The following is a 13,091-nucleotide window of genomic DNA, read 5'->3' as shown; positions in this document are numbered from 1 at the left end:
CGTCTGAATTCCTTAAGGAAAGGATTCTACCTGAGCTGCGCTCCACCCCTATCCTGGGAAATGCACAGCCTCTAGAGAATTAATTCCTTTCACCAGACCAGCCTCATTGTCTCTCAGACATGCTTAATTCCACCTGTGCCTGGGACAGTTGGAGCCTGAGAAGGCTTGCATTTCTACGTAATGAGCAGTTAAATAGTACAAACAAAGCAAAAATAAAAATAAAAAATCCTTTTCAGAGCAGGATGTCCATTCATCAGGCTTGTTAATTAAGAGCTTAAGTTGGTACACTGCTCTGTGTATCTCCAAGTTCATTGTGCCTCACTTTTTTTTAGGGGCCAGCCCTTTTCAAGTGTTTTGTACTGACTGATCAAAATAACTTCTGTTTTTTTTTCCCCCCATCAGCCCTGCCCCCTCTGTGCTGGGGCAAAATCTCTGAGTAACCTTTAGGTTTTATTCAAGGTTTATCTGAGCTGGGGGCCTATTTTCAGTAGTCAGAATTTGTTAATTAACTCCTCAAGTGCAGCGTGGTTGAGCTAAGCCCCTGCTGCTAGTAAAGTCTGTTTCCTTTCTCCTTGGGGAACCAGGCTGCCATGCCCATGGGAGAGGGGCACCGGCCTCTGTGGTTTGGGGGACTTACAGTTCTGTGCAGAATTGCAGCTGGCCCAGCTTGTCCAGACTGGTGTACGCTGTGTGTCTGGTCAATGAAGTGGCCCCAGCAGTTGTTCTATACTGTTCCTGGCTATTTATTAGCTACTCTGAAGGACGAATTAAATTCTATACCTCACTAAGCCTTGGAACCTTCCTGTTCATTGTGCCCAGTTACATAATTTTGTTAAGGAAAAAAATTTATTCTCTGAGCCCTAACTGGATATTAGTCCCTTTCCAAGAATAAGACTGTTGATAGTAGGATTGGTGCTTTCCATCTCATTTCTGATGTTAATCTTATTTACAAAGCTATTAATCATTCCAAAGAAGTTCACTTCACAAAACAACTCACATCATGGCTAAGAGAAAACCTCAAACACAACATCTACAACACAAACATTTAGAAAAAGCAGAAATGTGCATGTAACTAGAAGAGACGCACAGTGTTAGAAGTGTCTACTGGAAAGGGGTAAATGTCTCTCTCGTCTCTATGAACTGTAACCATAAAGCAATGAGCCTAAATTTTCAAGAAGGAAAGCGATTATGCATATAATTTAAACAATGGTGCTGTATTGAAAATCAGTTCATAAGCCATGTGAAAAAAAACAGCCTCATTATTTCAGTTGTATGCTACTACCTGATGGTACAATACTTACCATGTTTTGAACACAACAATCCTGTCAGGTATTCATCCAGCAAATATTTATTGTTCCAGGAGACAGGGATGAATGATGTGATGGTTAGGTTCTCCTGTCAATTTGACCAGCTGGTGGGGTCCAGTTGTCTGGTCAAGCAAGCACTGGCCTAATGATTACTGCAAGGACATTTCATGGTTGGTTAATAGACCAGAAGGCTGGTTTATTAAATCATCAAATGATTTCATCTATAGCTGATTATATCTATTATCAACAGTTTTTTGCAATGAGAGAATCTTATCAGTTGAAGACTTTTAAGGGAGAAGAGAGAACTTTCATTTCTTCTTCAGCTAGCCTGCCTCTCCTGCAGAGTTCATCAATTACCTTCATTGTAGTTGCTAGCTAGCAGCCTGCCCTATGGAATTTGGACTTGCGCATCCCCATAGTTGCGTGAAACACTTTTATGAAATCTCATATTTACAGCTATCTCCTGCTGGTTCTGTTTCTCTAGAGAACTCTAATAAATATAGCTGGCAAACAAGACAATGGCTGTACCTTCTTAGAATTTACATTCCATTCAGGAATTATAAAGATCTCCATTTTATAAAGAAGAAACTGAATATCAGTTTCTCAGGTCTATCAGACTCTAAAGCTTGCACTACATCTTTCAGCCATTAACCGGGGAGGTATAGTTTCTCCCTCCAAAGTGGACAGCTAATCGTGCAGCCCTGACAACCCTCTCTGGAACCATTTATGATTTCTCTGTTTGCAGTGCAGGGTCACCTTCACAGTGATATGGTCCTCTTCCAACTTTCAAAACTAAAGATTGTTGTATCAGCAGTTAGCATATCACTGACAGGTAAACACACCCATTTCTCCCTCATTAGTCCCCAGGTTCCTTAGGGCAAGAACTATGTCTTACCTATCTTTCTAAGTCTAGAAGATAGTATACACAGTAGGCATTTAATAAATAATTGAGTGGGGGCTCAGGAGAGCAGTTTCAAGAGAGTGAGGGTAGAAACTGCAAAGAACTGAGGAGTAAATGGAAGAGAAGGGCAGAGTCTGCTTTTTAAGGACAAGTATAGGAAGGAAAAGGGGGGAATAGTGCTAATTTGAAGGGGATATATGATCACAGGAAAGCTTTATATATTTTTTAAGAATGAGAAAGATTTGAACATATCTATAGGTATGGCAGTACAGCACAGTAAAAAGAGCAGCGATTTTAGTCAGATAATCTTGACTTTGAATTCTGGCCTGTTGCTATGTCCATAGGCAAATCACTTAACTTCTGTGCCTCAATTTGCACATATATAAAATAAGAATGAGAATACACAGACCTTGCCAAATTGTCGTGACAACTGTAGCACTTGGCAAAGAGCAGATCCTCAAAAATTATATCAGTGATTATTACTGCATATAGAAGCCTGGTAACCGCTTCTATCAATCTTGTGCTCCAGCCCAGATTCCCTGTCTAAGTCTATGCTTAATATATGATGGCAACGGAAACAGGATCTTTAGTTCATGTGTGTGTACCACCCTTTGTGCTTTTCCCATTTCCTTGTGACAGTCTGCACGAACTCATGGAAAAGCTGCTGTGGAAAATTACTGATGTCACCAGCTGAGTAACAGCCAATCTGGAGAATAAGCAGATGAAAACTGATGTTAAGCCATCAAATGTAAAAGATTTGGGGCTCCTGCCAAAACCCTCATTGAGAGCTAATAAAAGAAAACTAAAAACACAAATACACTGAATGTTTTTTAAGTTTTAAACCAGAAAGGTGTTTTTGCCTTCCATTCCAGGCACACAAAAATGACCATGTAATAAAAGAGACAATTATCTCCTGAGTTCCTTTCTCAATATTTAATCCTACTGTCAGGTTTATTTCTGTGAGCTACTACTACTACCCCAGTTCACCTACTTTTCTGTCAACCTTCCAAGTTTCCCAATTCACAAGATTAGTATGCTCTTTTATATTTAACTTTAAACAGATTTTGCTCACAGCCGTATTTATTTTTTAATTTTTTGCATGGGCAGGCACCAGGAATCGAACCTGGGTCTCCGGCATGGCAGGTGAGAACTCTGCCACTGAGCCACCATCACTCGCCCTGTTCACAGCCTTTTAAAGTTAATGTTCTAGTCATGGGTTATAGTCACTTGTTACCCATATCTGTTCAACAGAAAGACCTTGTTCTAATTTGCTAGCTGCTGGAATGCAATATACCAGAAACAGTGGGAATGACTTGTAAAAGGGGGAATTTATTAAGCTGCAAGTTTATAGTTCTAAGGCCATGAAAACGTCCCAATTAAAGCAAGCCTATAAAAACGTCCAAATTAAGGCACCAACAAGAGGTTACTTTCACTCAAGAAAGCAGATAAAGTTCAGAGTTTCTCTCTCAACTGAAAGGCACATGGCGAACATGACAACTCTACTAGCGTTCTCTCCAGGCTTCTTGTTTCATGAAGCTCCTCGGGGGCATTTTCCTTCTTCATCTCCAAAGGTCTCTAGCTCATTGGGCTCCCATGGCTCTCTTGTCACGCTCAAACTTTTCTCCAAAACTGTTTCCTTTTTTAAAGGAGTCCAGTAAAACTAATCAAGACCCACCTGGAATGGATGGAGTCACATCTCCCTCTAACCCAAGGTTAATACCACAACTGGGCAAGCCACATCTCTGTGTAGATAATCTAACCAAGTTTCCAACCTGTAGTGCTGACTAGGGATTAAAAGAAAAGGCTGCCTCCATGAGATGGAATAAGGATTAAAACATGGCTTTACTAGGGTACATAATCTTTTCAAACTGGCACACATCTCCTGTCCCTCATCCCTCTCCCCCAAATCACACACCTCCATACTTATAAAGGGGTACAAAGAACAGGAATAAAGCCCAGACTGATGCCGTAATTAGTGAAGAAAAGCTACTTCACTTAGGATTATGGAAAAACAGACAGGAAACATATCAACTTTTATTTAGCATCAATTACAAATTAATCTTGGAGAACGGAAATGAATATGTAAAGGAAAGAAGATAAAACTCGAGTGTTAAGAGTTCAGGAAGAAGTGGAAGATACAGAAAGACAAGAAAGGAAACAAGTAGGAAATATAAGTGCCTACAAACTTAATCACAAACACTACAAGTAAATAAGTCAAAGTTGAAAATTCAGTTTTTGTGACTCAAAGTTCTATTAGGAACTTGAACTTAAGCAAGAAAGAATAAGAAAGGACAGTAAAGAATATTCCAAGACACATGTAAATATCCTACAAAGAAATAACAAAAAGAACCAGGAACCCACAACAAATTTCATTGGCAGCACAAGACTAGAAAATTGTGATCTAGACAATGAAAAGAAACTTTAAAACATCTTTTCTTCCTTATAAAAGCATATATTGACTCAACAACATAAAGACAAACGGCTCAATTAAAATCAGCAAAAGCTCTGAACTGGTATTTCTCCAAAGATGATAAAGAGTCAATAAATACAAGAAAAGATGCTCAAAATCAAGAGCCATTAGGGAAATGCAAATCAAAACCACCACAAGATACCTCACAGCCACTAGAATGACTATATATATATTAAAAAAACAAAAACAGGGCCACGGGGGCTCAGCAGGCAAGAATGCTTGCCTGCCATGCCAGAGGACCCGGGTTCGTTTCCCGGTGCCTGCCATGTAAAAAATAAATAAATAAGGGGGAAATTAAAAAAAAAAAAAAAGCAGGTAAGTGTAGGGGTAGGAAGGTACAATGGTGCAGCCAATTTGGCAGTTCCTCAGAAAGAAAAACACAGAATTACTATATGACCCCAGCAATTCCACTTCTAGGTATACACCTCAAAGAACTGAAAACAGGGACTTGGACTAAATATCTGTACACCAGTATTTATCTAAGCATTACACACAACAGCCAGAAGATGTAAGCAACACAAGTGTCCATCAACAGATGAGTGGATAAACAAAACATGTTTTATATATACAATGGAAGATTACTCAGCCAAAAAAAAAGAATGGAGTTCTGACACATGCTACAACATAGATGAACCTTCAAGACACCATGTTGAGCAAAATAAGTCAGAAACAAAAAGACAAGAAATAATCAGAATATGTAAATTCATAGAAAGAAAGATTACAAGGTAAGAGAAGTGAGGGTAGGGATGGAAAATGTGGAGTTAATGCATAGTGGGTACAGAGTTTCTGTTTGGGGTGATGGAAAAGTTTTGGTAATAGATGGCGGTGATGGCAACACAACATTGTCAATATAATTAATGCTGAATTATATACTTGAAAGTATTTAAAATGGGAAATTTTAGATTGCATACCTATTACCACAATAATTTTTGAAAAAGCATATGTGGTTTTCATATTTAAAAAAGCTAGTCATCCAATCACTGAAAAGTAACTTAAAAACTTTTTCTTTTTTCAAATTTTATATGCTTTTTAGCAGCCTGCAACAGCGAGTTAAGTATGAGAGTAACTTAAAAATTCTAACCCTAACCACACTGGGTGATGCTGGCTAATATATACCTCAATTCCTCCAATGATGTTGAAACAACATAATATAGTTCAATAAAAAAGTCAAATAGAATCAGTTTTTCTCTCCAACACAGGTATGTCAGGTAGCCATCTCTAGTTACAGATTTGGTTCAGAGTATTTCAAGTCTCACTCTAAATCTGAGACTGTGTTCTGAATCTGAATCTCAATCCTAAAAGTAAAGCCACAAATAAAACTTGAGAATATGCTGTTGTAAATGTGCCTAACAAATCATATTTCCCAGACGCAACCCCCATCCCCACCTCAAAATCCCCAGCATTAGGCGCAGCTTCTGTAAAATCGCCCCAAGCTGCCTGAGGGGGGAAGGCGTCCGGCTCGGGCACCTACGGCCAATTGCGCCCACCACCTGGCGGCGCCGCGCCAAAGGAATGCCATTTCCGACTTCCTTGGCCCCTCCACAGGTCATGTCCGGGATCTTAGGTGCAGGCAGCCGCCCCAGGCCCCGGTTCTGGGCAGACGCCCAGAGGACCTCGACACCAGGGCCACTAGCCTATAGGTGGTCTGAGGCAAGTCCGCCACGGCCGACCAACCCGGCCCGAGAGGGTGCGCCTTTTCTCCGCGGCCCCTTCGGCCCGCCGGCCGTGGGTCAATCAGTCTGTTCACAGCTGCCCGCACTGTCCCCGCGGACGAAACTGTGTGGGCGCCAGGGCCCCGCAGACCCCAGCGAGTCTCCACCTATCTGTCGCTTCGCACTCACCTGCCCCTCGGACTGAATGGCCGGGAGGAGAAGTCCCACTGCCACGCGACCGGAGCCAAAGCCGGGCTACCACATCACGACCCGGCTCGCAGCTCCGCGGCTCGCGCCGTCAGAGCACAGCAGCGTCCCTGCGCAGGCGTGGTTTGGCTGGGGCGGCCGCGAGGCACTCCGGGGGTTGTAGTCGGCTCCGACGCGTCAGGACCTGGGCGGGGGTCTGCGAGCCCTCAGACCTGGCGCAGGCGCTCCCTTTCTGAGCTAGTTTGGGGTCTTCCAGGGAGCATAAGCGATCCGCCAAGCTCATTCCAAGCCTAACCATGCCTCCCGGTCTGCCGCATGCACTGCATCCTGAGGAATTCTGGGCAATATGGGCGACAGGATGACAACGCGGTAGAGTGCACTGCACGGTCGGGATGAGATGGAGCTGCCCTTACTGGATCTTCATTATCTAAATATTTAAGTGTATTCTTTACGGGCATAAAGAGCCAGTCCTAGACCAATCTGGGGCGCTTACGGGATGCCCTTTTATCTTCAGCATACAATCCACAAGCCTTGGAAGGAGTCACAAATGACAACAAATTGCTTGAGGCCATGCTCAAAAAATTGACAGTCTTCTAGGGGCACAGCATTAAACAGTGGGTGTTGTCCGAGAGCTTGCACCTGTCACTTAACCATATTAATTTTGTGAAAAATGGTTGCTATTTGTGAAAAAGTTTATACATAACAGAAATGAATGGTGTAGAAAGCAGCCAGCCCACTACAATTTCATAACCAGATCCTAGTAGCTTGAAAAACCGTGCTTGTAAATGCCCTAAGAAATGATCATGATGAATATAAAACAATGATATTGTGAGTTATTATTTATCAAGAATGGAATGATCATATGGTAAGAATGTTTGTGTTTATATATTATGTTGAAAAAAAAAGACCGTGCTTGTCATGTTTTAGAAAGGTCACCTACAGTTACATTATCACAGGAATCTTTTTCCTAGAAATATCATTTCCCTCTGAATAGATGTAAATTTAGTTTTAGAGCTGCTTATTAACCTAAACATAGGTTCTTAATTGTGCTCAGAGAAGGTGGTGACCAGGGGTGAGTGAAGAGGGAGCAACAGAAAAATCCTACAAAATACCATAAAAAAGTCTCAGTCAGGAAGGACTTCACAGTATGATGCAGTTTACAAAGCACCTTCATGTTATTCACAACAATCCTGTGCTGAAAGCCTGGTGAATTTTATAATTCCCATTTTACAGAGGACCTGGCCAATGCAAGAGGAGCTAGTAAGCTGCAGAACTGAAATTTGAGCACATTTTATGTGGTCAAGTACGTTTTCTTTCCAATCACCATATTGCCTCTTTCTAATTCTTTCAAAAACTTCCTTTGGGCAATGAATTTCAGTCTTTTCAGTGTGGTGATAACCCTTTTCTCTCATCTTCAAACTTGCAAGGGGCTCTTATTCTTAGATTCATCTTTATGGGAAATACACGTTCTTGAGAAGGGTGTAAGGTAAGCTGAGTCGTCAAAATCCAAAGGCTGAATAATGCTAATTTCATCACAAGCAGTCCCCTTATATATTTGCAATAAACCATCAGAATTTCATTTTTTCCTAGATTTTATAATAGGGAACTAAGTGCTTGTCAATGCTATTGTCAAATAAAGCTTCCAGCCCTCCTCTGGCACTCCCCTGGAACACTTGTCAAAGATCAATACCAGGCACACAGGAGACAAAGTAAGGACTTCTGCTTACAGGAATGGTGTACTGACCAACCATTATATGAACTTTGCTTATTCACAAGTGCTCTGTGTTTTACATATATACATGTTCAACCTCCATGAGTCAGAAAAAGAAAGGGAGAGAGAGATGTCCAATTCCTAAAAGCTTCCCAGGACAGCACTCAAGGCCCTTCTTAATCTATCCATACCAACTGGAGGTGGCTAGAGCCAGGTGTACAGAAGTGACTCACCCATTCACCAGGCAGGCAGGAGTAGCACCTGCATCAGGATGGCGTATGAATACCAGATGCTACACCAGCCAAAGGCCTAGGGAAGCCATATATATTTCTTAGAATTACATTTCTCAATGCAGTTTAAAGAACTTTACATGTGTCCAGATGTTAAGTAATATATGCCATACCTATTAAGAAGCCACACTTTGACCATTTTGTATAGTATGCTTCCTGCATGGCATCATAAGCAGCAGGAGGGCAAACACTGTCTTGCTCACCACTATATTTCTAGTACACAGTATGGTGCTTAAAAAATATTTGTGAAACCATGAAACCTAGATCAGAAATAAAAAAAAAAAAACATTTTGTAAATACTTGTTTCCTTTAGGATGTCATAAGAGAAATGAAGCTTTCTGAATGTAAATTCTAAAAACATGTCTTTTTTTTTTTTTCAAAAGAAATAAGCAATTCAGCCATGTAAGGTACAGTGGAATGAATCCTTCTGAGATCTTTTGTTTGCATTATACATTTAAATATGTTTGGCCTATACTCTTACAACTGGCATTATTCTAATTTACCTTTTAATTTAAGACAGTGCCCTATTAACGTTTAAAGCCAGGAGAGAAGTAATACACTTTCCCATGGCTTTAAATTTTAATAGATTGTTTCTCAGTGCCCTAGAGCCACAGCCTTGAAAGTACCATTAGTGGATGGACCTGACACAGCCTTCATGGCTAGTCTCCCTCCACCCAGTAACACAATGAATGAGCCTGGTGTTTCCCAGTAATACACTGTCAAGGGGTCCACAGTCCACCTAAGGACCGCTTCCGACCCCCCTTGCACTCTCTCTTGGTCTGGGGATGTTAAGGAACCAATCTCTGCCTTGTTCTTGAACCGGAAGGCTGCCACAGATGTAGAGAGTCAGGTAAGAAGGTCAGAATCACATGTGGCTTCTCTAAGGCTTTCAAAGGGCCTTTTTATAAGAGAAATGTTAAGAGGGCCTCATATTTATTTTTACCCATAATATTTTTCTCATTTGACCTTTAGTTGAAGTAATCAATCAAATGAAATTACCCACAAATCATCTGGTCACCTGTAGGGCTTTGATCTTGAGATTTTAGCCAGAATCCCAGCTCAATTTCTTCAGTCTGAACTTTCCGTGATGGCAAATTATTATCCATATTCCCATTTAAACCACTTTTCCAGAAACTTGGCTTCTACCCAACAGTTGCTCTGTACACAGCACTAACTGAGGTCAGGATAAAGTCACACTGGATCCAGAGTGGAGGAAATGGCATTCTGCTTGGATTTCCAGGTGCATTCAGAATTAGTTAAATATATAAATTAAAATTTACATCCATTAGACTATAAACCTGATAAAGACCATATCTCGTAATAAGTATGAATTCCAATATTTAAAAAATTATGCATGTTATAAATACTAAATGTAATTTTTGTTCATGATGGGATCCTGGAACAGGAAAAGGACATTAGGCGAAAACTTAAGTAATCTAATATGGATTTTGGTTAATAGTCTGCAATATTGGTTTGTGACAAAAATACCATACTAATTTAAGATGTTAATAATGGGGAAATGGTATATATGAGAACTCTGTCATCTTTGCAATTTTTCTGTAAATCTAAAACTATTCTGAAATAATTTATTTGAAGAAAAAAGTTATGTAAATACTAAAAACATATGTAAAAGCATAAAGAAAATTAAAATTACCTTAAATCCATTATCCAAAACAAATGACATTTAATATTTTGATATATAGCCTTCCAGGTTTTTGTTTGTTTGTTTTTTAATTCTGAACCAAATTATATATTAGTTAGTTTCATTTAGGGTACTTACGCCTTGATGCACTATTTTCTATCTTGATAACCATATATGAATAGGTCCATTTCTTGGTCTGGTTGTGACAATTAGTTGAAAAAACTGTTAGGTACTTTCATACTTAAAATGGGCATAGGTAATTAATTATATATTTGCCCCAAATAAAGTCCACTCACCCTAAGATTTAAAAAATGTTTAATTATAATTTGTTTGCTTCATATCTAGTCGCTCTTACTTTATGTAATTATTCAAATTCTATGCTCAATTACAATTTTTAAGAAAGTAAACTAACCAAACATTGACGACTAAAAAAAGAAAAACCACACAATTTTAAGATTATAAGATTCTTTTCCCTCTTACTCCCCTCCCCAGCACAGTCAGTTCTTTAGGCCTGCAAAAAGCAAACAGGATAACTTTTACCCCTGTTTCCAAGTTTTTGTTTTCTCCTAAAGAAATCTTAGTCATCAAATGATTATTAAATGGTGGTTGTGGTCTCGAAAGGATCTGTTTGTCTTGAAAATATATGAGAACAAATTATATTCCAGGCATAGAAATTTTTCTAAGTAGTGAACTCTCTTCATAGAATAGATAAGTGAATGTTAATAAACAAAACTTGTCTTTACATTTCCTGCAATATTTTAGGTAAACAATATGCTTTCAATGTATCAATTCCTGTACATTTTCAATGGCTGCCCTACTTTTTTTTAATTAAAATTTTTTTTAAAAAAATGTAACAAATGCAAACATTCCTAACTTATGATCATTCCGTTCTACATAATCAGTAATTCACATCATCACATAGTTGCACATTCATCGTGATCATTTCCCAGAACACCTGAATCAATTCAGAAAAAGAAACCAAAGACAACAGAAAACAATTCACACATATCATACCCCTTACCCCTCCCTTTCATTGATCACTAGCATTTCAGTCTAAATTTATTTTAACATGTTCCCCCTATTATTTATTTTTATTCCATATGTTTTACTTGTCTGTTGATAAGGTAGATAAAAGGAGCATCAGACACAAGGTTTTCACAATCACACAGTCACATTGTGAAAGCTGTGTCATTAAACAATAATCTTCAAGAAACATGGCTACTGGAACACAGCTCTACATTTTCAGGCATTTCCCCCAGCCTCTCCATTACATCTTGACTAACAAGGTGATATTTATTTAATGCATAAGAATAACCTCCAGGATAACTTCTTGACTCTGTTGGGAATCTCTCAGCCATTGACACTTTATTTTGTCTCATTTCATTCTTCCCCCTTTTGGTAGAGAAGGTTTTCTCAATCCCTTGATGCTGAGTCCCAGCTCATTGTAGGATTTCTGTCCCACGTTGCCAGGGAGGTTTACACCCCTGGGAGTCATGTCCCACATAGACAGAGGGAGGGCATGAATTTGCCTGTTGTGTTGGCTGGAGAGAGAGAGAGGCCACATCTGAGCAACAAAAGAGGTTCTCTTGGGGGTGACTCTTACACCTAATTTTAAGTAGGCTTGACCTATCCTTTGTGGGGTTAAGTTTCATATGAACAAACCCCAAGATTGGGGGCTCAGCCTATAGCTCTGGTTGTCTGCACTGCTTGTGAGAATATCAAGAATTCTCCACTTGGGGAAGTTGAATTTTCCCCTTTTTCTCACCATTCCCCAAAGGGGCCTTGTAAATACTTTTTTATTCACTGTTTAAATCACTCTGGGATTTATCAGGGCATCACTCTGGACAAACCAACAAAATCTCATACCCTACTCAAGGTTCCATATACTTAGGGTGTTCAGTTAAGCTACGACTGCCCTTCTTGTCCAACATGGCTATCAGAAGTTTTGTTTTCTGAGTTGTCCTGATGTCAGTTCTTCATTTCCATAAAAATTCCAGGTGTTCCCAGCTCAAGAGGAGCCATATTATAAGGCACGATTGACTAAAATACCTGTTCTTAATCTGTTTTGTCTCTGAATTCCTCCTTATGGATTTATCATTTTCTCCCTTTTGAAGCCGTAAACCAATTGCTCTTTTCATTTTCAAACTCAAAGGATATCATTTTGGAATGAGGGTATAAATGTCAAGTCTGCATCCTTCATTTTACAGATGAGGCAATTAATGCCAGATACCTCACTGTGCAAAGTTGCAAGGTGAGTCAGGACCCAAGGATGAATAAAGAATAGTCATTTCTTTGAACTATCTTCAAAATAAAGTGCAGATCCATGAGGAAGAACAAAGGAATGTCATTACTGCAGGGTGCTGAAAATAGATGGTAATTAATATTTTAAAATTTCAATTTATGTGTGAGACTAAAGCAAAAAATATTTGGTACAAAATTTATATTTTGACTAGTGCATCTCCTAATGTAACTTATGCTGATAGCTTGATTGAATACCATAAGTACTTGGAATCTTGGGTAGGACATGAGATTTTGTTGGCTTGTCCAGAGTGATGCCCCGATGAATCCCAGAGTGATTTGAACACTGAATAAAAAAGTATTTGCAAAGTCCCCTTCGGGGAATGGTGAGAATGGGGAGAAATTCAACTTCCCCAAGTTGAATTCTTGACATTCTCACAAGCAGTGTGGACAACCAAAGCTATAGGCTGAGCCTTGGGGTTTGTTCATATGAAACTTAACCCTGCAAAGGATAGACCAATTCTACTTAAAATTTAGGCCTAAGAGTCACTCCCAAGAGAGCCTCTTTTGTTGCTCAGATGTGGCCTCTTTCTCTAGCCAACACAACAAGCAAACTCACCACCCTCCCCCTGTCTACATGGGACATGACTCCCACGGGTGTGGACCTTCCTGG

At 39.7% G+C, this 13,091-nt stretch overlaps 1 protein-coding gene across 4 annotated transcripts in view; it reads right to left on the bottom strand.

Annotated features, from left to right (window-relative positions):
* Window positions 1-6,659, bottom strand: part of SGSM3 (small G protein signaling modulator 3) — a 67,229-nt gene extending 60,570 nt beyond the window's left edge. For all 4 annotated transcript variants that reach the window (XM_077168939.1, XM_077168941.1, XM_077168940.1 and 1 more), the window contains exon 1: window positions 6,520-6,659. The gene's annotated coding sequence lies outside the window, so the exon portion shown is untranslated. The remainder of the gene's footprint in view (window positions 1-6,519) is intronic.
* Between the last annotated feature and the right edge of the window lie 6,432 nt (window positions 6,660-13,091).

This window comes from Tamandua tetradactyla, chromosome 7 (genome assembly GCF_023851605.1).
Source record: "Tamandua tetradactyla isolate mTamTet1 chromosome 7, mTamTet1.pri, whole genome shotgun sequence".
Lineage (NCBI taxonomy): Eukaryota > Metazoa > Chordata > Mammalia > Pilosa > Myrmecophagidae > Tamandua > Tamandua tetradactyla.
This window is presented reverse-complemented; position numbering and strand designations above follow the sequence as displayed.